Here is a 24,914-nt window from a genome sequence, read left to right as displayed (position 1 = left end):
ATGTGGGAGGGGTGAGGTGAGAGGGGCTTCTTGGGTGAGGCCAAAGGTCTAGAATGACCCATGACGGTAACAAGGAGTTAAAGAGTCTTAGCTGAGGAATAATACAATCTGATATAGGTTTTAGAAGCTGTGTTCTAGTGTGGGGGATCTATGTGTCTGACAGTCAGATCTTTTAAGAGGTGATGTAGTAATCCAGATAAACTAAAACCACACAGAGGCTGGAGGGAGAAAATGGGTTCAAGAGATAGTTAGAAAGTAAAGGTGAAAATAGTGAATCACCCATTGAATGTGGGGATGGGCAGGATAGAGGGTTCAAGCATGATGTCCAGGTACTTGGCTCTGATGATCAAATGGACCATCGGTTGGGATATGAGGACCAGCAGATGAACACATGGGGAGTAGGCTGGGAAGACAGAGAAAGCATGAGTCTTAGAAGAGCCAGATTACAATCAGCTTCACATCTTGGAGGGGAAAATTAAGAGGATTAAGTTTTTATAAATCAGTTGGGAATATATGGTTGATGTGGTAACACAGAAAGGGAGGGAGGACATTGGATGGGGCATATTCAGACCATTCCACTGAGATACTCCAATGTCATGAACATCTCAGAGAGACAACAGGAGATTCTGAATCACCAGCATTTAAATAAACACTCCCTGAAGCACGAGGGATTCCGCATGTGTGGGCAAATGAGAGTGCATCTCTCTTCAAAGGTCCCAGAGCTCCATGTTGGTGGCATGGGTTGGTCGTGACTCTGTCCAGGACTCTCCTCCATCAGGACCACTAAAGACTTCTGTTGAGCAATTTAGCTGCCAGTTTCTCATTGCTGAATCTTACTTTGAGCAGGTCTTTGGGGTTTTAATGATCCTATTAAAGAATCTTGCAGATCTTTCTCTCTGCTGTTTCATACGTTAAGACATCAATGCCCAGAGAGGTGGCAGGGGGCACTCAATGTCGTATGATGAGATTATGTTGGAGACAGGATAAGAATCCGGATTAATCAAAGGACTTCGAGTTGCAAGTAAGAAAGACCTGATTTCAAATGGACTTAACAAAAACATTCAGCATCTCACAGAAGGGGACATCCAGAAGCGGGGCTGACTCCTAGCCTGGTACAATCAGGGATCCTGCCTCGCTCTTTTTCTGCCTTCCTCTGCTTGTCAGCTTTGTACTCAGGCTAGCTTCCCTTCTGGTCCCAACCAAGTTGGTTGCCAGCAAGATCAGGGACCACATCCTTTCCTATTCCTAGCCATCAGGAGGAAGAGAAAATATTTCCCCAATCAAAAGTAATAAATATTGTTCTTCAGTATGATGGGGCTAACAAGCGTTCTTAACCACCTCAAGACAAACAGCTATAAACAGGGGCATAGGCACGCCCTGGTTGCCTTAGCCTGAGTTTTTCAACCAGTCCCTGGCAAGAAGGAATAGAATTATTCATCCTTGGCTAAGACAAATTAGGAATCACTTGGGGTCCACATCCACTGAATAATGTGGGCAGCAAAGGGGAGCGGAGCTATTGAAGCAAATTAGGGTTCAGTTAGAACAGAGCTGACCAGTAGAACTTCGGCGATGAAGGAAATGTTCTTTATGCACGCAGTCCAATAAGGTCGCCAAATGTGGCTACTGAGAACTTGAAATGTGGCTAATACAAGTGGGGAACTGAATTTTCCATTTTATTTTAAAGTATCCATTTTAATGCATTTAACCGTTCCACTGTGCTGTCCTAATTTTAATTTACTGAAATTGAAATAAGAATTAGAAGGATGGGGGTGGGGGGTGTGGGTGCTGGGAGGTAACCAACTGTATCCACTCCCCTAGGACCATTGCTCTTTTGTGTCCATCCCATGATCACTGCTATCTCTTATGCTGATTTCTCTCTGCACTTTATTTCCCTGTTTGCCATATTGCTATGCCATGATGTCCAAAGTGAAACCCAGGATCTGTGGATGGTATTAGAATGGGAGGAGAACGACAATCTTCTAAGAAAATTGAACTACAGGAATTTGAATCAAGCTGAGAATCTGAGAAACTGCCTGCATACTGAAAGAAGATACAAAATGAATTTTTTTCAACAACACAGATTTCCCCCAAATATAAAAGATCATTTGAAATTAAAAAAAGGATGGAGAACCACAATGCTCAGATCTCTGACAAACTGATATACTAACAACATCTCTGTAACTCAGGGAAAAATATGAATAATTACTATAGAAACAGGATACTTTAATGGAAATTACCCGGAGATGAAAAAGGAGCAATCCTTCTTTTAAGAAAAAATAAAGCTGGATAATCAAAGATTACTATTGTGCTGGCAAGTAGTTCTTCTGTGCTTATAGCCAAGGAAAGCTCTGAAGAATACAGCGTGAGGACAGACAGAAGCCAGTGGCAATGGTGACTGTACACTCTCATATACCTGGAGATGGTTCTGTGTTCACATCTGTTCTTCTGGCACTTTCAAAAGTGTACTGGTTTGGACAGTAAATTCTGTCATCACCAATGGAATACAAAGAGCAAGCATGGCATTCCTCTCGGGTGGACCCAAGGAATATACCTTGACCTCCAACACGTGTAGGGTGCACACACACACACCGTGAGCACTGACTGGCTCTGGGACCTCTGGTAACCATCTCACCATGTCCATCAAAAGAAGCCTAGCCTCAGGGGTGCAGCCAGTAACGCCAAGGGATTCCTCATTGGTCATCATTGCATCACATCGCTAGGTACGGAGCGGCCCTAAAAAAACAACATGGCAGTGGGTGAAGTTGGGTGTGGAGTCCAAGACTGCCGCTCAGAATTATGTGACCTTGCTTGAACTCTTTGACCTCTCTGACCCCAGTTCCTCAGATCTATGTCCAAGCCTAAAAAAAAAAAAAAAAAAAAAAAACCAAACCAAGTCATTAAAATGTTATCTCATTTGTATTATCCAGGGCCATGCACCACAGGGCTTGGAGATTTGAGATCTGTTTTACACTACTTGTTAATGTAAATACACCAATGTTAAAGAAATACAAGGTTTTTATATTGCAGTATAGCTATTGTAATGTGGCTGCATTGAATTATCTCGATCAAGAACTGTCTTGCCTTGGTTTTCCTGTCTGTTTACAAAAGACCAAATCTGAGGGCTCGTGATTAAATTTCACAGTGTGTGCAAAGCATGTGGAAGAGTCTTTGTCCTTGTATTCCTGTGGTCAGCACGGCCCTAGGAGTCTCTTATTTACCTGATAATCGAATGGAACAGGACCTTCCTGCAGAAGCAGAACCGGCTGCGCTTTGCTGAAATCTCATGGAAATGTAGGAAGTGAGATCACCATTGTTCTAATATGCGAGGAGGATGGATGCATCACTGAGACACCGACAAATTTGTTTTCTCTTTTCTGGCTCAGCTAGATCTTGGCTAAATGACTCTCCTTGCTTTTCTGTGCTGCTCTCCGAAAATTGGGCTTTTTTTTTTTTCTTTTTTTTTTTCCAGTGGAGAAGATTACCTGGAGAACTTATAGCTCCTTCTCCTAGAGTTTTGAAGTAAAGGTAGCGTTTGTAAAGGCTACTTAGCATGCTAACAAGAGATTTTGGTCAGCTACTCACAACTTTGCAAAATCCTTCCCTCTGAACAAGAATTTAATTGAGGATTAACTGGTGACCACTTAGCCTATCCCAGAGCCAGTGTGGAACCCCGTTCTGATGTTGCTTGTGAAGACTGATTCATTGTCCCCTTGAATGTCTCTGGCTCTCATGGTCCTTCTCAAGATGGGCTCGCTCTGGGCTCACATCAGGAATGTCTGGTCCCTTTTCTCTGTGGACGACTCAAAATCCTCATTGGCAAAAGATTCCCTTTGGCCACATTCCATCTCTTCCTTTAAGTGGCCCCATCTTCGTACCTCATCCAACAATTCAATAATTCTGCCGTCGTGCCTCTCCCCTTCTTCCACTGTGTGGCCATCCCTAGGACTGCTGGATGAGTACTGAGCCCTAGAGAATAATGATCTCTCTGTATATTTAATATACTGTGATTGGTGAAGTGTAAAATCATGTATTTTTTTTTCTTTCAGTAACTATCATAGAATTGCTAAGAAACAGGACCAGTGGATACTTTTTCCCCTAGACACTATTCAAGCAATTTCAATTGTTGCCACTAAGTAATTAGCTGTGCCTAACTTTGTTAAAGTTTGTTAAAGATTGATTAAGATGATAACCCTCTCCCCATGGTAGAAAACTAAGAGAAAAATAAAAATCTTAGCCTTGAACCAACTTTCAAAATTCCAGAGAAATAAATACCTGCATTAAATTTGATTTTGTGATTCTATGCAGATTTTTTTCCCCCACAGAATGTAATTCTATGAAAAAAGCATGGAAATTCACTTTGGCAAGGAAAGGGTCCCCTACAAGTGCCCATGATCGCTTATTCACTTTCATTTGTTATCATCCCAGGCGTTCTGTAGTCTGGGAGAGAAAGAGATAAACCTGGACCACAATTCTGCTCTCTGCGGTAACTCACAATTACTCACTTCTCTCCCTGGTTTTCTTCGCTGAGGCCGGTAGTGTTACACTGAGTCAGGGAAAACCATCTCATTTTTCCAGGGGATACAAAAAGAGCAGTGGAGGAAAGATGTGCATTTTCTGAGACAGACAGTTTCCAAGAGAGGAGGACCAAGCGAAGCGCGTGAGTGACATCAATGGGTTGGCTGGCTCGATCACGTCCGTGTTTGTTGACAGGTCTGCTTCAGCAAAAGGGCGAGAGCAATTATAAGATGGAGTCTCTGAGAAACATTCCAGAACAGACATTTGGAATGCTGAGGGGCATCTGGGTACTTTAAACATTCTGTGATGTGACTGCCTGTGTACCAGGAATGAGTTCATGACTAAAGATATTTTGAGTAATTGCCAAGTTGATGGAATTGTCAGAGAGCCAGGAATGAACACTCTTTGAATCGTCGGACCTAGAGCTTGAGGTTTGCTGAGATCAGAAGGCTGTCCCTTTCTCTGATCTGAAAGGTGTCTTTTTAAAATGTGAAATGTAAAAGCCAGTGATGTACCAGAATGTATTTAAGAACCCTGCAGTCTTGATATGATCATTCAAAAAGTGAACTGATTTAGTGTCTTAGAACTAAGAAGGCACCCACGAGAAGAACTGAGCTCTATATAGGGTCTAGCGTTAATCAATAAATATTTATTGATCATCTGTAATGTTCTCAGCCAGGGCTTTATGGAGCATTGGAAGTGTTAGTCAGATAGAATGCATGATCTCTAAACTCAAGGAGAAAAACTTCAGGTCAGGAGCCAAGACTTACACATTTGAATCAATGTTCCCACTGTTAAAATAGACCACTATTTAAATGTTAAATTGTACAGTATAACTTATCAACGTTACAGTCATTTAAAAAAGGGGGTTATCAATGGGTAGGTCCTGATGCAGGGCCTTCTGGGATGGGTGTGCTTCCAAATACCCAGAGATGGGAACGTATTCCCACAGGAGGAGGTGGGCTGTGAAGAGAGACTTGGAGAACGACCCGGTTAAGGAGAAATGAGATCCAGGCTGGATTTCTGGTTTTAAGTACTCTCAATTTTAAAAGGAAAATAAGACAAAAGCAAGATGAGATCAGCAGAACTCATCAGAATTGACATTTGAAGAGTCCCATGACATGACATTGAAGAGACTGATTTCGCAATAGAGAATGTCTGGAAGCATGGCAAAGGAATTCAGCCTAATTCAGCAGGAAATAACAAGCCAGCAGGTTCCTTGAGCAGAAGAGCAAGGCTTTGAAATAAATATTTAGGGATGTGAAACCCTGTGGAGTGTGTACAAGAAAAGGCAGGCTGGGGTCAAGGATGCCACTAGAAACCAGTGTGAGCTGCCAAGTGTGGACCACGAATGTGTAATGGAGAGGGGAAGGCAGGGGGGAAAGACAGGAGGTGTCATGAAGAAAGCAGAACGTGATTGCTCACCGGTCCCAGGGGGCTCGTGGGCAGAGTTAAGTCAAAGCTCATCGAAGTGTTTTAAGACAGAGAGGTGCTTCAGTTAACAGGAAGTTGCAAGGCAGAGAAGATGATGAATATGGCGTCATGAATGTGAGGAAATCCAGTTTAAAAGACACAGTTAAGTCATGGGCGATGTGCAATAATAATTTGGGTAACTGATCAAAGTAACTCAGGTTTGCTATCACCTGCTTGCAAGTGTAAACAAAAAACCCAGAAGATTCCCCTTGCAATTGAGACACCTTTATTTTTTAAATTTTTTTGGTCGGAGGAAGAGATAATTAAGTTTATTTATTTACTTATTTTTTTTAATGGAGGTACTGGGGATTGAACCCAGGACCTCAAACATGCTAAGCACGCGCTCTACCACTTGAGCTACGCCCTCCCCTCTGAGACACTTTCATTTTGTGTAAAACTCTTCCTATGTCTGTTTTCTAACACATGCACAAACACACATGTGCACTTTTTTTTTCTGGAGTCGAGCTTTAAAAAAAAATCTATTAGAGTTCAGATAAGCAGAGATGTCAGGGCAGGACACTCCAAGCGTGGTGGTTGACATCAACAAAGACCTGAAAGTCACGAAATAAGGAGAATACATTTAAAACAAGAGTGGGATGAAACTAGACTTCCAGCTCAGTATTGTTACTTCCTCGTGCAATGTCTTCCCTGACCATCCCAGGAAGATGTCCAGGAAGATGGCTTGTTGCACTAAGCTGTTCCACTCAAATGGCACTGAACAACTTCTTTCCTAATTTTTTCGTGTAAACATTTAATGTCCATTCTTCGTTAAGGGTTCAGTAGACAAGATGAAGTCTGTCCCACCCTTGTGCTTCATAGAAAGGCAAGTTCAGAGTCAAATTGCTTTAGATTTTTTAGTGGCTTGGCTTTTTGATTTTTATGATGTGAGGTGACATTAGAAAATGTAAACAGGAAATAATCCTGCTTCCTCCACGAACTCACTCCCATGTGAGGACAGGCTTGGGGCATGGAGTGGTTGTTTGTCATCATTTTTGTGCTCCCTCCTCTGTGGTTATTTGTCATCACTTTTGCGCTCCCTCCTCTGTGTGAGAGATTCCCTGTTTTACGAAGCGGAATCCACCTCCCGCTACAGAAGCTGCAAAGCCAGCATGCCCTTTCTCACTCAACCTTGCAGTTAGGATGCAGGTGGGCAAGGTGGTCACACCGCTAGTATTTTGCATCTGACACGATGAGGGAACAACAGGGCGGAAGTTGTTCTGGCGGTAGTGGCCACTTCCAATTTCCAGGAGCAGAGACCACATGTGGGGTCAGTCCTCAGGGCTGGGGACAGTGCCGGCTGCAGCTGCCGGTGTTCAGAGGCATCCACAGCAGCCCGGTGGCCTGATCTGGTCCCAGTGCCTCGCTGTCCTTTCTCAGGGTCCAGTTTTTTAAGGCTCTTCTTCTGTTTGGCCAGTGCTTCTGGGAGACACGTAGTATCTTTTTGGTAAAATTTTCTCTGAAATTCTCTGGGGTCAGTTTCCCCATGAGACTAAGAACTGAGGGTGGGGGTCCCCATCTGTAAGTTTTTTCTGTAGTATTTAACATAGGAAGGATGTGTTTCTCTTCTCCACTGGGGGCTCCGTTGGACTTCACCCGTGCCAGTGGGAAAAATATAGCTGAATCTGTGATCTAGGGATATAATCACGCTGGTCAAAGCCTTGACTTTCAGAAGCTTCCCTTTATTTTATTTTATTTTAATTTTTGAGAGGGGGAGGTAATTAGGTTTGTTTGTTTATTTTAATGGAGGTACCAGGGATTGAACCCAGGACCTCGCGCATGCTAAGCATGTGCTCTACCCCTGAGCTATACCCTCCCCCGGAAGCTTCCCCTTAAAAAGACATGACTCAGTCTTGCCATCTCTTGCCCTTGGAAATGGAGCAAACCGGCCACCACAGCCCGACGTGTCAATAGCAAATTTGATGCCAAGGAAGTCATGACACCCCAGACTTGCTCAGGGCGGGTCCAGCTGGATACCCCTGGCCCGGACAGGACCACAACGGGACACCCACTGTATGACACGGAAATGGGAGAGCTGTGTGAGAGAAGGAAGGAGGAGGACTTCCCTCTGCCCCCAGGGAACATCTGCTTTTGCACTTTGTTTGTCCATTCTTTCCATAAATATTTATTGGACACTTGCCTACTAGGTAAAAAGACACATTCCTGGACTTAATGACTGCGTGGCCTGGCTGGGTTGATGAGGGAGGCAGTCACATGAGTCCCATACACTAGGGCAGTGGATGTCACAGAGCCAGGAACAAAGCACAGTTCACGGAGAAGGAGGACCAAGGTTCACCTGGAGACGCCGTCTCTGCTTGAAAAGGAGGGACTGCTGTTTTGTCTTGTAGGATGAATAGGCATTGGTAGAACATTCCAGATGTTGGGAAAGGCATGTGCAAAGATCCAGAGGTGGGAGGTGAGGACAGGTGCCGGTGATTCAGTGCGGTGAGGATCTGGGTTGGGGGGAAGGCGATGAGAATTTGGCCTTGACCCTGATGATGATGGGGAAACAAACAGAAGGATGTTGGGAGCTGCCTCCAACTTCTTTCTTATGCTGATATTATTGTTTTCTCTTTTCAAGGAAGCTTGCAGTGTGAAACCCCAGGATGCACGGGATGCTGGCCACTGCTTGGTGCACACGGCGCATACGCATTTAGGAGCTCTTATTCATAATCAGGGCCCACGAGTTGCAGAGCTTTTCCTGGCTTTCCAGGAGCCCATTCAGCTTTTTAGGAAGGCCAAAGCTTTGTCCCTCTTCCTGGTGTCTGTGCTGGCTCTAAGCCAAGCTCAGACCTGTCCATCCATCCTGTAGGACCTCCCTTGGGCTCAGCTTCAGGGAGTGTCAAATGGGAGTATCACCCAAAGCATCTTCCAGAAGCCCTGCATTCCCAGGGAGCATGAAAGCTTTGCAAATCACTGGTGTTATTGTCAGGAGCTGGGAATCTGTCCTTTTGTGTCTTGGGAGGATCCGGGAAGAGCTGTGCGGTGGGGGTGGCTGAGTGGGCAAAGGGAGACGAGAAAATTCAGCAGAGGCAAGGAAGGTACACTGTCATTTGCTAAAGATGGGGATATTGTGCAAGGGAACAAAGTATTTTTAAAGGGCGTCTCTTCATGACGATACACGAAAGAAATTTTCTAAAGTGTACTTGGAAAATGTGAAACAGCTAAATTTACTTACAAACAGAGTACATCTTCCAGCGAAGACTGGGTGGTGATAGGAGGAAATACGGAAAGAAAAGGAGAGGAAGATACGTGGAGGAGGAGAAAAGGTATAGGTTTCCTGGATGGTCAATACTCTACTCTAAACAATTCACCATAACTCACTATCTTGAACATTCTTTTTCAACCTTCCTTAAAAAGCTGCCTTGATGACAGGCATCATGTATCCCTAAGCATTATCAGACTTTAAAGAGCCCAGAGGTCCAGAAAATCTACTTCCATCTATGAAAAGACCGACAACAAAGACTTGGAGGAAAAAGAAATCTACTTTGTATAAATAAATATGCCATCTCATATCTGTGCATTCATTTCATCACTCTGCCCCCAAAATTTAAAAGATAGTTCAGAATTTAGAATATCATCCAAAATCACAAAGGGAAGAAAGATCGTGAAGGGTTAGGAACTCCCAGCAGCCCTTCACGGCTGCAGCACGAAGTACAGGCCAGAGAGTGGCAGGGAGTGTGTCTTGTCTTAAGCCTGGTAATTTGAAGGAAGAGCCTGTGGGGTTCAGGTTCTCCTGAAGGTATCCAAGCAGGTAGGTCTCTGGATAAGATCTATTTTTAGGATGCTCATCCCATCAAGGGAGCTGAGCATGCTTAGAGAAAGTTGATCACAGAGGGATGGAGGTCATTTACAAGAGTTACCAATAGAGAACTCAGCCTTGACCAATGTGGCAACAGTGGGGTGGATTTGGATGCAGTGACCAAACAGAGGTCGGGTGGGGAGAGTAAGGGCTGTGGGAGGATGGTGGCTGAGAAGGTGGGAGTTGTCCAGGAGGCCTCTTGGGGATAACTAGGTAAACTATACTACTAATTGTCGAAATTGGGGAAAATATAGGATGATATAGAATTGGCCAGAGGAGAAATAATGAATTCCTTCCCGGACAGGAACTTGGAAGTATCCTATGCTTTTAAGTGGTATATATACGTCTGGAAACCAAACATATATTGATAAGAGTTGAAATCTTGTGTGTTGAATTAAGTCACCCAGAAAGAACCAAAGAGGATTTGAAGTCTGAAGGCAGAATTCAATGAGATGCTGTGCTTTGGGACCATTGAGGAAAGAAGGGTCTAGATAGAATCCAAAAATGAAGAAGAGGAAGAGGAAGAGGAAGAAGAAGGCGGAGGGGAGGGGAGGGGAGGGGGAGGGGAGGGGAGGGGGAGGGGAGGGGGAGGAGAGGAAGGAGAGGAAGGGGAAGGAGAGGAAGGGGAAGGAGAGGAAGGAGGAGGAGGAGGGAGGGGGAGGAGGAAAAGGACAAGGAGGAGGGGAGGAGGAGGAGAGGAAGGAGAGGAAGGGGAAGGAGAGGAAGGGGAAGGAGAGGAAGGAGGAGGAGGAGGGAGGGGGAGGAGGAAAAGGACAAGGAGGAGGGGAGGAGGAGGAGAGGAAGGAGAGGAAGGGGAAGGAGAGGAAGGGGAAGGAGAGGAAGGAGGAGGAGGAGGGAGGGGGAGGAGGAAAAGGACAAGGAGGAGGGGAGGAGGAGGAGAGGAAGGAGAGGAAGGGGAAGGAGAGGAAGGGGAAGGAGAGGAAGGAGGAGGAGGAGGGAGGGGGAGGAGGAAAAGGACAAGGAGGAGGGGAGGAGGAGGAGAGGAAGGAGAGGAAGGGGAAGGAGAGGAAGGGGAAGGAGAGGAAGGAGGAGGAGGAGGGAGGGGGAGGAGGAAAAGGACAAGGAGGAGGGGAGGAGGAGGAGAGGAAGGAGAGGAAGGGGAAGGAGAGGAAGGGGAAGGAGAGGAAGGAGGAGGAGGAGGGAGGGGGAGGAGGAAAAGGACAAGGAGGAGGGGAGGAGGAGGAGAGGAAGGAGAGGAAGGGGAAGGAGAGGAAGGGGAAGGAGAGGAAGGAGGAGGAGGAGGGAGGGGGAGGAGGAAAAGGACAAGGAGGAGGGGAGGAGGAGGAGAGGAAGGAGAGGAAGGGGAAGGAGAGGAAGGGGAAGGAGAGGAAGGAGGAGGAGGAGGGAGGGGGAGGAGGAAAAGGACAAGGAGGAGGGGAGGAGGAGGAGAGGAAGGAGAGGAAGGGGAAGGAGAGGAAGGGGAAGGAGAGGAAGGAGGAGGAGGAGGGAGGGGGAGGAGGAAAAGGACAAGGAGGAGGGGAGGAGGAGGAGAGGAAGGAGAGGAAGGGGAAGGAGAGGAAGGGGAAGGAGAGGAAGGAGGAGGAGGAGGGAGGGGGAGGAGGAAAAGGACAAGGAGGAGGGGAGGAGGAGGAGAGGAAGGAGAGGAAGGGGAAGGAGAGGAAGGGGAAGGAGAGGAAGGAGGAGGAGGAGGGAGGGGGAGGAGGAAAAGGACAAGGAGGAGGGGAGGAGGAGGAGAGGAAGGAGAGGAAGGGGAAGGAGAGGAAGGGGAAGGAGAGGAAGGAGGAGGAGGAGGGAGGGGGAGGAGGAAAAGGACAAGGAGGAGGGGAGGAGGAGGAGAGGAAGGAGAGGAAGGGGAAGGAGAGGAAGGGGAAGGAGAGGAAGGAGGAGGAGGAGGGAGGGGGAGGAGGAAAAGGACAAGGAGGAGGGGAGGAGGAGGAGAGGAAGGAGAGGAAGGGGAAGGAGAGGAAGGGGAAGGAGAGGAAGGAGGAGGAGGAGGGAGGGGGAGGGGGAGGAGGAAAAGGACAAGGAGGAGGGGAGGAGGAGGAGAGGAAGGAGAGGAAGGGGAAGGAGAGGAAGGGGAAGGAGAGGAAGGAGGAGGAGGAGGGAGGGGGAGGAGGAAAAGGACAAGGAGGAGGGGAGGAGGAGGAGAGGAAGGAGAGGAAGGGGAAGGAGAGGAAGGGGAAGGAGAGGAAGGAGGAGGAGGAGGGAGGGGGAGGAGGAAAAGGACAAGGAGGAGAGGAGGGGGAGGGGAGGGGGGAGGAAGGAAAAGGACAAGGAGGAGGGGAGGGGGAGGGGAGGAGGAGGATAAAAGAGCTAGCAAGGGAACCCAAGGAGAGAAAGAGAGAGAGATGTCCTAGGGAAAAAAAGAAACAGAAAAACATCTCATGAATGAAATGGCAAGATGGGTCAAGTAAGATAGGGAGCAGGAAATTACTCCTTGGCTGTAAAGGTAGTAAATACAAATTACTCTGCTAAGGACTGAAATAAATATGGGGAGGGCTGTTGGTCGGGGGATAGAAGGGAGGAAGCTGGAGCAATCTGTTTTTTCAAGGCAAAGACAAGAGGAAGACAAAGTGAGCTTTTCACACCTGGGTGAGACCAACCACGTTTATCAGCCGATGGGAAAGATCTGATAGGGAACTGGACAGATTCAAGATGTAAGAGCGGGTAAGATATAAAATCAACTGATAAGGTAAGGTTGTAGAGGAGATGGGAATTCTAGAGCACAGATAGAGAGAAGAGGTTTGGTTGAGAGATGGGGTACTTGCCTCCTTGAGGCTGTGAGGAAAGCATTACATGGGGTTATTGATTTGCTTACGACTCGTGGGGCTTGCAACACTGAGCGGGTCCATGTCTGGGCGGCAGGTTGGATGTTTGAGGACAGTGCTGGAACCTTGGAAGGTGGGGTGTAGGGTTAAAAGAGGAAGCTGATTGTGGAAGAGGATTGCTGAGAAGGACCACAGACCCAGCTGGTGGCTTTAGTGGCTTGGATTTGCATGAAGTTGCGAATTCCTAAGGCAACACTTACCTGCTTCCCTAGGAGAGCAAAGAAGGCAGAAATCTGGACTGTTCCAGGGTGGGTGGAAATCCTTCTGTATCCAGGGTCACCTTAAGCAGAATGAGCTCTCGTAATCCATTTGCAGGAAACACAGGTTTAGATACAGGGAGACGGCCCGTAAAAGTTCATAAACTGGGAGCAGACGTCAATGTCGTGTTTAGAATGACTCTGCACTGTGAAAGTCCCAGTAGCCAAATTCACACTTTAAAAAAAAAAAAGGAGGGGGTGGAGAGAGAGAGCAATCAGTTTCCCAAAGCAAACCACTAAATAACTTTAGCAGAAGGGTCTTGCTTTTCAGAATCACTGCACTTGTTAAAGTAAACAGATCACTTTGACGATGGGTTGGATAGATAGCCAAGGAGGTAGCCAACTGGTGTCTCAGTGATCCTGAGGGACAGGGGTCTGGAAAACTGATGACTCATCCTGGGTTCAGTAAACCCACAAGCTCGGGAGCCTGGCTGTGAAGTCTCAGGGCAGTGACGTGTCCCCCGTGTGTGTGCGTGCACATTCATGTCAAACGGCCAACAAGTCGGTTTCTCTGAGACATATCCCTTTTGTCAGCTTAAGAGATTCTGCAGGAATCAATTAAGCCCCGCATGTTTTTAGCCAGAGATGAAAATCTGGCAAATAATACCTTTTAGGCTTCTTTGGAGGGAGTGGGGTGGGAAGTATCCAGAACCAGGATTCTGTTTGCTGGTTTTTCATTTGCTTCAGACTTTTCTTTTGAGGTCAACGCCCTCTCTGCTGAGTATTGGGTGATATGAGCCCCAAAGCCCCCACCTCTTGTTGCCAGCATAGCCCTAGTGAGCCTGAAGGAGGTGGTAGAAGGAAATGCCTGGTCATGGGTACCCCCAGGGATGAAGGGCCAACTCTGTAGGTCAGGTCTGCCATTGAATTCTGAATATGGCCAATGACTAGGCTCCCTCAATTGTTTTAAAGTTGTACAGATGCCCCGCTTGTTCGTGAATCTTAGTATCTTCTCGTTAGACTTCCATTATCTACCTTAAAATCTGAGAGCAAACTCTCACACCCCAGCCCTTGAATTCGAGAGATGGAAAAACCCTGTGGTGTGTCGGACACACAATCATAAAATTAAGAGTGTGAAGGGAACTTTGAGCTCATTTAGACGAACGGTTCTCCATTGGAGTCACACAACTCACTGCTGAGTTATGACTAAGAGAGCACACCAAGAATCCATTTTAAAAAAAAGATAAACAGAGCTAAATATAAATAAATTTTAAAAGAAGCCATAAACAGAGTTCAAATATAAACTATAAACTGAGAAAAATATTTTCAACACATACGGCAGATAAAGGATTCATGTCTATAGTATACAAAGGACTCTTACAAACAACCCCAAAGTAGGCAGAGACTATAAATACGCTCTTTTCAAATGACAAATCTAAAGGCAAATAAACATGTGAAAGGATGCTCAACTTCTTTGCAGGCCAGGAAAATGGAAATTGAAGTCACACGAAAACACCGTTTCTCACCTACCAAACTGGCAGACACAAAAAAGAATGGGGCCACTTATTAGTGGGGTGTGGAGAAAGGCGTCCATTCATACACCGATGGCTGCTAGAACAATCTGGAAATGCCTTTTAAGAGTAAAAGCACCTGCAGCCTTTGACCCAATAGTCGCAACCTTGGGACTCCATTCCATACAAACAAAAGAAGATATGCAATATATTAGTCACAATGAGATTAATTGCAGCATGATGGGTAATGCCCCCAAACTTTAGAGTGCTCACAGACAGGAGAATAAATAAGTAATTTGGGGATCTTCAAACCAGAAGGCATTTTCAAGACATTAAATAGAATGAATGAGATCAGTATCAGTTGAAATGACAGCTTTCCATGCATGAGTGGGGGAAAAGCGAGAAGCCAGGAAACGTGCATGATATGATCTCATTTTGAAAAATGAAGACAAACCCATTATTGATAAAGACACACACACACACACACGTATATACACCATGTATATACTTTTGTATATGATTACATGAATATAGATTTACAAAAGAATATATATATCAGGTTGAAAATGCTGAATATACTCAGGTGGAATGGAGAGAAACACGTGGGGGAAAAAAACCCCCACATTTATTAATATCCATGACAGTAAAACCACTTCCCTGGTGTGATTTAGTTTGTGCACAGCTGTTTATATGTGAAGGATATGTGAGTAGCCATGAATGACAGGGTGGCCCCTAAGCATTGATTTCAGGCCATTTTAGCTTCCTTATATTTTAAAATATTTTCCATCTTCTATTTAATTTTTACCATTAAGGTGGGGAAAATGCATATTCCTTGGCCGACCCCACACTCGCCCAGTGGGGCAGAGTCTCTGAAGGTGAGGCCCGGTTATTCAAGCTCTCCGATGGATTCTCATGAACCTCAAAAGAGTTTGGTAGCCAATGGTCTGATACAAACTCTCAGTGGCTACAGTGCACCCCTCAAAGGATGGCTTTGCAGGGCGAGATGTTCGCTCACTACCCATCAGGCTAGACCTTTTCCTTTTGGGTCAGGTCTTATTGACACAACTTTTCTTTTCCTGTTTCTGACCACCCTCTGAAGTGATGCTCTAGTACGTAGCTGTTGGGGACAGCTCATGGTCAGCCCATGTTGTCTCCCATTGTGATAACCTTCTCCTGAACATAGAGACCTGAAGATCTGGGAGAAAAATCAATATGGCGGCATCTAAGGAGTGTGTCCATATAATTTATCATATAAACTGGGATACATTTAAGAGTGAAAGGGGGGCTCCAGGTGCATCGGACCCTGGGACAACAGGTATGAAGTGGGACTGACCCAAGCAAACTGACATGTCTGGTCCCCCCCCCCCCCCCGGACAAGTCTGCTCTGTATGGAATAGAAAGGTGTACATCTGCTCATGGGTCCAGCATGTTCCTGGATTCTAGCAGCTGCATGCAGTTGCCTACAAACAGCCATCACATTAACAAACACAATGATCGAAGAAGGAGAAATTAGCCAGTGGCCATCTCGGAACGGCGAGTCAGTGGTTACTAGTTTCCAAGAAATCATCACTTTAAAGAATATCCCACTGTTGTCATCTTTTTTAGGTTTGTGTGTAGAACTTTTCAGTTAAAGGTCAAGGACTATTTTTCCATCTTCTTTCTAACGGCACATGAGAGTTAGCCACAACGTCAGCCTTCTGTAACGCAGGCTCCACTGTTAGTGATGACAAGTGGGGACAGAGAACTCCAGGAAGTAAACCACAGGGTTCTGGGCTTTAAGTTTTATGAGTATACTGGCAGCTCTGGAGGACCTTTGTGAGATCATGGGACACACAGCAAGGACTGTTTATGCAAAGTCTTCACCAGAGTGTGGGTCTTTGCAGCCACACACACATCCACCAAACATTTAATCCATTCTTTATCAATTCGGGTACACATGCCTTTGAGCTGTGTCTCCCTCGTTTTCTCAGGGATCAAGCTATATACCCCATTATACAGATAGAGCCAGGCGATGGGTGGAAATAAAGTTAGAAAAGATGTTTAGGGCCCTTGGGGCCACTGACATCACTCCTTGATTATTTCCATTCTAAGACTTGGTCAGATTCTGAAAAACAGGCAGTCACCAGCAACAATCAAGATTTTTGTTTACACTTGCGAGAAGCTTCTGAGCAGAGCAGCGCTCTTTCTTGCCTTCTCCTTGGCTGTCCGTTTTATGGTATAAATTAATGGCCTTTTTGGTTTGGCCGAGAGCAGCGAATTCCTCTTCACAGAGTCACTTTTCCAGAGCGAGTCATCTTCAACACATCTTCAGTCCTAGGCTGGCAAGAAATCAAGCAAAGAACATGAAAGCTCAGAGGCTTAGAGAAGAACGTCCTTCTGAATCTCAGCCCCACCACTGCCCATGGCCAGTAAATATGGTAAGTGTGAAGCTGGGGCCGCTCCTGTGGACGGCTTTCTCTGAGGGTAATTAATGCCAGAGGGTGAATGTGACAATGTGGATTTTGGGCTTGCCAGTTTCTCTCCTTCCATGTAAAGTCCCCGGAGTCTTTTCACTTTGGGTTTCTTGTGACCACCCGTCTTGCTTTCCATGGAACAGTCCCCAAAGGCAGTAATTGGACCGTCATGTTCCATTATCCCGGTTCTCCCCATTTTAGCTTCACCCGCCCACATCATGTTCTCCAACACTAGCCTTACCCTGGTTGTCAACACCCAGCTCTGGAGCTCCAGTTTCCCTGTCGTCCACCATGGCGTTCTCAACTGAAATATCCTAGGACATATTATATATATAGGACTTCCATATTGGGTAAGCAGCCGTCGTGGCGGACCAGAACTCTGCTGATTCTTCACTGGCCTTTGGTGGCCACCCTCAGCCATCGTCTCCCCATCCCTGTGGTACTGGAGGGGATCCAGTGTTGCCTTCTCCTGCCTATCCATCCTCCCTCTCACCCCTACCATGCCCCACGTACCACTTCCTACATTCATGTTATAACTTTCGAAAGATCCTTCCTTTTGTGAATTCAAATTCTTACTTGTTTCAACTCAGATGTTTGACAACAATTTTCCACCAAAAACCAGATGTGAGAGAAAAAGTGAACTGGATTCTTTGATCTTTTGGAATTTCTTAACTAAGGACATTCATTTGGAATCCTACAATATACATTTCCAAAGGTATGCCTACTTCCAGCCTGGTTTCTCCTGGACACCCAATACACTTTTCAGCGGCAGAAGAAATGCAGGGTAATTTCAACAGGACAGCAAATCAATAGAATAATCAGTAATGTTTTTTCAATCAAAATTAAAGGGATCAAAAAAATAAATTATCTATTTAAAGATTTGTACTAATGGTCTTTTTTGTTGCCTGAAAACCCAGAACTGACCCTGCTTACTAAATCTTTCCCCACTATAATAAATATTTTTGCCCTGTTTAACTTGGAAACCAAATGAACTGGACTAAACATAAGCAGTTGTGACTCTGGGACATTCAGTAACATGGTTAGTGTGTCTGATATGTGTTTAGTGCCGACAAGGAATCTCTCTTTGCAAACTCTGCATACTAGAAATCTCGGTCTAAAATTCTTGAGGGATTTAACTCTAACTCTCCATTTATCTACTACTTTTAGCAATACCTAGCCAAATTTTCAGTTATCCAAAGTGAAAAGGATCCTGGAACTTTGCCAAAAAGGAGGCCAAAAAAAAAAAAAAAAAACCTATTCATCTATCCATTCATTTCCTTATTCATTCAAGATAAATTTTGTGAGCAGTTACATTTCAGAATGATCGATGCTAAATACACAGAAATACAAGACATGACACTTGCTCCAAAAAAGCTCACCATCATTCACAGTTTGCTATTATGTTCAAATTCTCTTTTATGAATCAAAACAGGGAAAGGCCCACCTCTTTAGATAGTTCTTTTCCCCTTTATTAAGAGGAGTCCCTGGCTTTAAACCCTGTTCACCAAAGGTCAGAGTGAGAGAATTACAGCTTCATGGCCACAGGCCAAGTTCAAGAGTGAAGCAAAGCCTTTGGGAAGATGCTCATCTGCTCTGTGAACCCATGGCTTCCCAGTCTTCTTGCTCTCTCATTTTCTACACAACTATTTCAAACCTTCCTTACTCTGATAGAACTCCTTTAGTGAGTTGCCCAAACTGAAATCAACCAAAGTCTGCTCCAGACTCCAAGTCGTCCCTTCTGCATTAGATGGGGCCCTTTTGTCTTAGTCAAGGCCATCCATCTACCTGGACACTGCTTGGATATTGCTCAGTAACTTCAAGTCTGTCCCGTATGTTCAGTCGCCCTTCTCAACTGGATTATTTCTATTGGCATGAAACATGCTCAGAATTTCCCCCTACTCATTAGTTAATTAATTAACCCTCCCTGGTCTATAATTGTGGGTTGCATCCCAGGATCACCCCCTGCTCATTTCTCAACTCATTCTAATCTGGCCTTAGTCCCGCCGCTGGAGAAACAGCTCTCGCTGGGGACATCTATGACATCCTTGTTCTCAATTCCAGTAATGGTATAATTGTTTCAATTTAGTGATTCAAACAAATATTTTCTCCAAGCAATTCCTGTGTCTACTTTAAATGCCAAGTGGTGTCACAAAGCACCATCCATCCCTTCAGAATTTATAAGGCATGAATCCGCTGTTTTATAGTTTGTACTGTGAGTGTTGACAAGTGTGGTATCATTCTGAATCCTGATTCCTCATATGTGACCTGTTTTGTCTTTCTTTTCTTTTTTCTTTTCTTTTTTTTCCTTTTCAGTGGAGGTACTGGGGATTGAACCCAGGACCTAGCACTTGTGGTCTTCCACGGAGCTATACCCCATCCCCCTTGACCTATTTTTTTGCTATCTTTCTCCTTTTCCCCCCTCTCTGGAAGCATTGAGATCTTCTCTTAATCCCTGGTGTTTTGAACTTTCCCAAAAGGTCTAAGTGTGGTTCTGTTTTCATTCATTTTGGGGGGCGCATTTTGGTTCTTTAAATTTAGAAACTCATGTTTGGTTTCTGGGGGGAGGTGTCTTATATTATTTCTTTAACAATTTTCTTCTCAGTTTTTGAATATTCTCTCTTTTTGGAACTCTTGTTATTCAGATGATGTAACTATGGCCTTTGTATTAGTCAGCCAGAGAAACAGAAGCAGTAGGATAAGATGGATCTGTGTATACGTGCACATGCACACACACAAACACACATACACACACACACACACACACACACACACACAATAAGGAATTGGCCTAAGTGATTATGGAGGCTGAGAAGTCCCAGGATCTGCCGTTGACAAGCTGGAGACCCCGGAGAGATGATGGTGTAGTTTCAGTCTGTGTCCAAAGGCCTGACAACCAGGAAAGCAGATGGTGTCTTAGTCCAAAAGCCAAGAAGAGCTGATATTTCATTGGAATCTGAAGGCAGGAAAATACCAATGTCCCAACCCAAAGAACACGGGCAGGAGGAGTTCCCTCTTACTCAACCTTTTGCCTCTATTTGGTCTATAATTGTTTGGATGAATCCCACCCATATGATGGGGGACAATCCATTTTTCCCAGTCTACAGGGTCAAATGTTAATTTCACCCAGAAATACCCTAGCAGAGTCGCCCAAAATAATATTTGACCAATTGTCTGGGCATCCTGTGGTCGAGTCAAGTTGACACCTAAACTTAACCATTTCTTTTTCTCTCCTGCTTTCTGTCTCTGTCTTTTTGTTTTAATTTCTCAAAGATTTTCTCACCTTTGTCTGTGTACTTCCTTTGACCGTATTGGTATCTGTCAGCATAATTTTAAGTTCCAAGAGTTCTTTCTCATTTTCTGGCTCTTTTATTTCTTCTTTTTAAAAATAAACTCCCTTCAAGTTCTGTGGGATTCAGTACCTTCTATGATATTATTTTCTTCTGAAGCTTTCCTTTGTAATGTATCAACAAGTTCCACTCACTTTGCCTCCTGGTATCTTACCAAGCTCTGTATAATCTCGTTCTGTCTCCACTGCCAGCACCCTAATCCAAGTCACCTTGTCCTCTTGCTGGACCTCATGGCTGCTCATTATCAGTCATTGACCCATCCCTCTGGCCCTTCATTCTGCAGGCAGAGTGACCTTTCACAGTGCAAATATAGGTTACTCTGCAAAGCCTTACAATGCCTTATACCATTCTCTCCTCCTCCTCTGTCTGACGCACAGCTCTCTGTATGAATATATTCCATTTCTTAGATTTGCCATTCTCTCTCTCTCCCATAAGGAGAGTTTTCACATATCCCTCCCTTTGTCTGGGAAATTCCTCCCACATCCATATACATACACCCCATATACTGCGCTATATATTTCCATGGTATTAGCTTTTTAGATTTCAACTTACTTGTTCTTCCATAGAAACATTTCTTAGTGACCCATTCTAGATGAAATTCTTTTATTTGCACACTTATGGTACCAGATTCTTTCTCTGGGACATTTATTTCAGTAAATCGTTCCGCATTAATTCCTATGCTTGGTTTACCCCCGGGAGATATAAGCCTCTTGATGACCAAGATCAAGTCTGTTTTGCTTACCATTGTGTCCCCACACTCAATAAATGAATAAATGAGTCACTCGTAGACGCTCTTAGGCGTTTACTCAATATCTACCGTTGTCTGGTGTTTTAGTCATAGAAACCCAGTTTTATTTGGTGAGGCAGTATGCCCAGAGGAACTGTAACTTATCAGAGCCCATTACAACCAGAGTGTCTACATATCACAGGTTTGGCCAGTCAGACATAATCTAAACTCGGGTAGGCGTCCTGGGAAAACTTTTGCTTTCTTGAACAAAAGTCATTCATCTTTTGTTTGTTTGTTTCTTTGTTTTCTCTCCTTTTTCATGCTTGGAGTGCAGATGTGAAGCTGATCGTGAAACTGTGCTGGTGTCAACGTGGGACCACGAGCATGTGGATGCTAACTGCCTGCTAAGGGTGAAGGAGCAGAGTGATGGGAGGTACTGGGGACCCAGATAACAGCACAGAGCCATGGCACCAGCCCTGGAAAGCCAACCCTAGTCTTCTTATTACATCCTCCCGTTAAGGGACTCTTGTTACGTTTCTGGGCCATGGAGCTGAACCCAGATCTCTATCTGAGAACATGTCTGAGCCTATTCTATGTAATACTCCTATTTAAATTCATTTCTGAAGCTTCTTGTATGTACTTACAATTATACCTCTTTGAAAAATATTAGAGAGTGAAGACCTGAACGGTGGGAAAGATTAAGAGTGAATTGTGGTCAAAGGGGTGTGTGTTTCAGCTGCTGGGGTCAATGCTGGCCCATGCTGCCAGGTGGCCTTTCTTGCTAACTATACGTATGCCTCATGTTCTGGAGCCACCCTGACTGGCATTTGAGTTCCCGTCCCTATCACGCATCATTATTCCGTCAAAACCTCTGTTTAGATGATCAGCCACACCCCTTTCCTCAAGGGATATTTACTGGGGACTAACTGTTGCAAAAGCTCTGCTACAGTCACAGTTTTCACTGTGGATATCTCCACTTTGCAGATTCTTTGCCGCCGTCTTTAGTCATCGGTGCTAAAATCTGTTTATCAGTCTCCCGGCAGGGCGGCTAATAGTATTAAAACTGTTATTTAAATAAGTCCGTTTTGCCCAGAGTATCTCTATCAAGGAATATGGTACTGCAAAGTGGGCTAAGTTCCTCATATTTTCCCAGGGTACAAAAACTGCTATCAGGCATTAATCACTTTACATCTCAAGCCTTCACCCAATAGAAGGTTAAGCTTTCGGTCACATGATAGTCTAATTGTGTGTCTAAAGAGTGGCCTTCCACGTGGTCATCAGGAGTCCCTCTTGGCTTCTGTACATGGCTCCATGGTCCCAGAGGCACTCAGCATCCTCATCTGGATCTTCTGCATCTGACTGGTAAATGATGATGGGCAGGAGAATGTGGACCATCACACGGAGCATCCTATGATGAGACTTGCAAGTGTTGTCGATCACTTTTCCTCGTGCTCCGCGGACCAAAATTCACTCACGTGGTCCCATTTAGACACACGGTTGGCTGGGGGATAAAGTCCTCCTGTAAAATCAGGAGGAAAAGGAAATAGTTTTGCAAACACATAACATTGTCTTTGCCATGTTCTCGAAGCACTCCTGAAAACGCTGGCCTCTGTGTCTATGTTTACATTATTTTCTCAGCACAGAATGCCTTTAGCCATGATTTTCACTAGCCAGGTCTACCTGTTTCCAGAAACAACTGAAAGGTCATTTTCTTTATAAAGTCTTATTAATGTACTATTTCTACCAAAAACAGGGAAACCAAGGCGCCTGTCTGACTTGAAGATGTGTTGCAATCAAGTTGAGAAAAGCAGGTGGTCACAAAACAGTTTAAATGATGATTCAAGGCAACAGTTGCTTCTAAATGCAAATAAATGGTGCAGATAATAAGTTCAGGTTTCAATTCTGATGTCTCCATCACACACTTCCTTGGTTTTAAAATGTATATATTTAGATATTTATTTATTGACTCTTGGGTTTTTTCTTCTTTTTTTCTGTTGAAGTATAGTGAGTTTGCAATGTTGTGTCAATTTCTAATGTACAGCATCATGTTTCAGTCATGCATACACATACGTATATTCATTTCCATATTCTTTTTCATTATAGGTTACTAGTACAAGATATTGAATATCCTTGTGCTATACAGAAGAAACTTGTTGTTTATCTATTTTATATACAGTAGTTAGTATCTGCACATCTTGAACCCCCATTTGATCTTCCCCCAATGAATCATAACGTGGGAACCCTTTGAGGATATCCAACCTAGTTTGCCTGAAAATGTATTCCTAATGCTTGGCACAGAGGGGCACTCAGTATATATTTGTGGAGGAAATAAACAGGTGATGTAATTAACTAACGGAAGAGATGTTCGCAAAAAGAAGTGGTAATCAAAAACACATGACGAAGAAAGAAAGAATGAAATCTCGCCATTGGCAGCAACATGGATAGACCTAGATTGTCATACTAAGTGAAGTAAGTCAGACAGAGAAAGGTAGATATCATATGATGTCACTTACATGTGGAATCTAAAAAATAACGATACAAATCTTACTTACAAACCAGAAATAGACTCATGGACATAGAAAACTATGGTTACCAAAGGGGAAAGGGCAGGGGAGGAATAAATTAGGAGTTTGCGATTAACAGACACACATTACTGTATATAAAATAGATAAACAACAAGGACCTCCTGTACAGCACAGGGAACCATATTCAATTTCTTTAACAACATATAATGGAAAAGAGTCTGAAAAAAAAAAAAACCTATGTATGGCTATGTATAACTGAATCGCTTTGCTGTACACCTGAAACTAACACTGTAAATCAACTACACTTCAATAAAATACAAAATTAAAAAAGATGATGAAAGAATAGAGCTTCAGCATGAAAAACATCATGCTTTTGGTGCAAGAGAACAAGGATTTTTATTTATCTGCTTAGAACTTTATGACTATACTCTTGCATCTCTTGTAGGAGTGGTTTTAAGCAAAGGTATCTGCCCCCCAATAAAATCATGTTTGAGTGAATGAAGTAATAAATGAATTCCCACTAAAAAGAACATTTGCGTGTAGTTGATACAGTTTGTTTAAATGTAGGTACAATGTTTTTTAAAAGTTATTTCCAATTGTTTGAGGAGTTATTGTATGCAGCTCTGTGAGAAATACTGCGGAGGTGGAAAAATAAATCAGGCGTGGTGCCTGGCTCTCCACTTTCTTTCCTTAGGGAAGACCTGGCTTTCAGCTCATTGATTCAAAGTCCAATTATCAGCATCATTCTATGCCAAGGATTCACGAGACTTGCCTGCATTTCTACTCATTTTGACATATCTATTCAAGGCAACGTCGCACACGGCATTGTGGGAAACACTCTGAGGGTATGAAGATGGTTAAGCCTCCTGCAAAGTTCTCTCTCTTTCTCTCTTCTCTTTCCCCATCTTATTTGTTCAATCACAGGCTTTTAGTTAAGCCTCTGTTATGCACATAAGCTGTGCTAGGCTCCATTTGTACAAAAACAAATGACAGAAGTTTTGATTTCAAGGAAATCAGAGTTCTGGTGAGGGGAGGCGGATGTATTAACTTGCTAACAGCAGGCTGACCCAGGGGCCGAGAGACACAGAGAAAGTCACTGTGGGGCAGGGGCGGGAGAGCAACAGAGGGAAAACTCCCTAGAGGAAATGGTCACTGATCCAAGGTCATGATCAGATGGGTGGGTTCTCGCTCCAATCCACTGGCCTTTGAATTCGTGCTCCATCACTAATCAATTGTGTGATCGTAGGCAAATTAATTTAATTTCCTTTGAAGAAAATCAAGATAATAATGGGTTTTTCTTTATTTGTTTGTGTTTTGGGTGGAGGTAAATAGGTGTATTTATTTAAATATTTTTAATGGAGTTACCAGGGATTGAACCCAGGACCTTGAGCTATACCCTCCCCTCCCAGACAATAATAATTTTTAACTCAAAGATTGTGAGGTTTAAGATGTGTGTATGTATAAAACATTGATTTGCACCATTAAACGTTACTTATGATGATTATTATTATTACTGGTTAGCAGGAGAAGGCCTGGGGAAAAAAACAGTAGAAGATG

This window comes from Camelus dromedarius, chromosome 7, assembly GCF_036321535.1.
Source record: "Camelus dromedarius isolate mCamDro1 chromosome 7, mCamDro1.pat, whole genome shotgun sequence".
Classification (NCBI taxonomy): domain Eukaryota; kingdom Metazoa; phylum Chordata; class Mammalia; order Artiodactyla; family Camelidae; genus Camelus; species Camelus dromedarius.
Note: the sequence above shows the minus strand (reverse complement) of the source record.